General features: G+C 41.8%; 1 pseudogene; it reads right to left on the reverse strand.

Moving 5' to 3' along the window:
* Nucleotides 1–822: 822 nt before the first annotated feature.
* On the reverse strand, nucleotides 823–1378 carry LOC129683249 (peptidyl-prolyl cis-trans isomerase A-like; annotated as a pseudogene).
* Between the last annotated feature and the right edge of the window lie 378 nt (nucleotides 1379–1756).

Consider the following 1756-nt stretch of genomic DNA (forward strand, 5'->3'; position numbering starts at 1 on the left):
TGCTTCGTTAAGCAATGCTTGTTTTGTCTTCAGATAGAGTCTTGCTATGTAGCGATGAGCCAGCTTGCCTCCATCTTAGGCTTGAAAGCCATCTTCTAGTAAAGACAAACTAGTTCATTCCTGTTTATGATCAAACCTCTGTTTCTCAAGGACTGGGCTAAGTCCCACCTGCAACCTTAACTACAAATGGCTCTATACTGCCTGTTCCAGGAATGGCAATCATGTCTTCATTTCAAAAAATTAATAACGTCTTGCAACCCTATCTTTGTTTCAGAGGGGTTGTTATGGCTACTTTGTCATGACCGTCTGTTGTTATGACCACCTTGCAATCATGTCTTATTGCTATGACTAACTTGTTATACTTATGTTCTGCTCCTGTCACCCCACCTATTTTGTCCATCAAGCGTCCCATTTGAAAACCCCCAACTCCTGAGCTATAAAATCCTTGTCTTCTGCACATCCAATGCTGACCTCTTAAACCCCACATTAGGGACAGGCAGCCCTGTACTTGAATTTAAAAAAAAAAAAACAATTTGTTTTAATTAATTGTTTGCTTTAATTTATTTGTCCATGTCATTGGTCTCTCTCCTCACATCTTTGGAATTAATGAATGGTATGCCAGGCTGACCTTGAACTTGTGAAAATCCTCTTGACTTAGATTCTGAAGTGCTGGAACATACATAACCAATAATCTAATTTTAGTTTCCTTTTTTTTCTTATATGCTTTTTATTCGTAATCATAAACTTAACTCTGCAATCCAGCTAGACTTGGAGGGGAATGAGAAAAATATGGAACCCAAAGAACATCAGTGAGAGCAGAGGTTACAGGGTACTGTGAGCAAATGGGATGGGGGTGCTCTCCTGAGCTACAGAAGGAATGGTCTGGTGGGTAAGATGGCCACAGTCAAAAATTGTGATCTTCTTGCTGGTCTTGCCATTCCTGGACCCAAAATGCTTCATGGCTTCCACGATGTTCATGCCTTCTTTCACCTTCCCAAAGACCACATGCTTGCCATCCAGACACTCAATCTTGGCAGTGCAGATAAAAAACTGGGAACCACTTGTGCTTGGTCCAGCGTTTGCCATGGACAAGATGCCAGGACCTGTATGCTTCAGGATGAAGTTCTCATCTTCAAATTTCTCCCCACACACAGGACCTGCTGCCTGTCCCATTGTGATGTATGAAGTCACCACCCTGGCACATAAGTCCTGGAATAATTCTGTGAAAGGAGGACCACTTATATCCAAATCCTTTCTCTCCAATGCTCAGAGCACAAGTTTTCTGCTATCTTGGGAACTTTGCGAACAGCTCGAAGGAGACACGACCCAAGGACTCGCCATCGGTCACAATGTTGACGAGCGCAGTGGGGCTGACCATGGCTGTAGCACAAGGGGACAGCGGTGTCTGCAAGGCCTAATTTTAGTTCCTTTTATTTCCAGGACCTAAGACATGAAAGAAGTTATACTTTATTAGTAACAATGGCTTTGGTAATAATTCCTGGTAGTAAGTTCTAATTAAGGTTATTTATGGTGCATTTGACTTTGGCCGTATTTACTTTCAGCTGCCATAATTCTAATTGTCCTCTAGAGTTGTTCTAAAGAGCAAAAAAACCAAATAATCAGCATGTATTTGCACTCACAATACCCAGAACCTATGAGAATGGATCTCTGGCCATGGCTTTGGTAGCTTATTGTAGAGTCTGAGTAACTGAAATCATGATGAAAAGTATTGGTGGACTCTCTAAAATTCACCCTC

Source organism: Psammomys obesus, unplaced genomic scaffold (assembly GCF_907164565.1).
Source record: "Psammomys obesus unplaced genomic scaffold, mPsaObe1.curated_primary_1811, whole genome shotgun sequence".
Classification (NCBI taxonomy): Eukaryota; Metazoa; Chordata; class Mammalia; order Rodentia; family Muridae; genus Psammomys; species Psammomys obesus.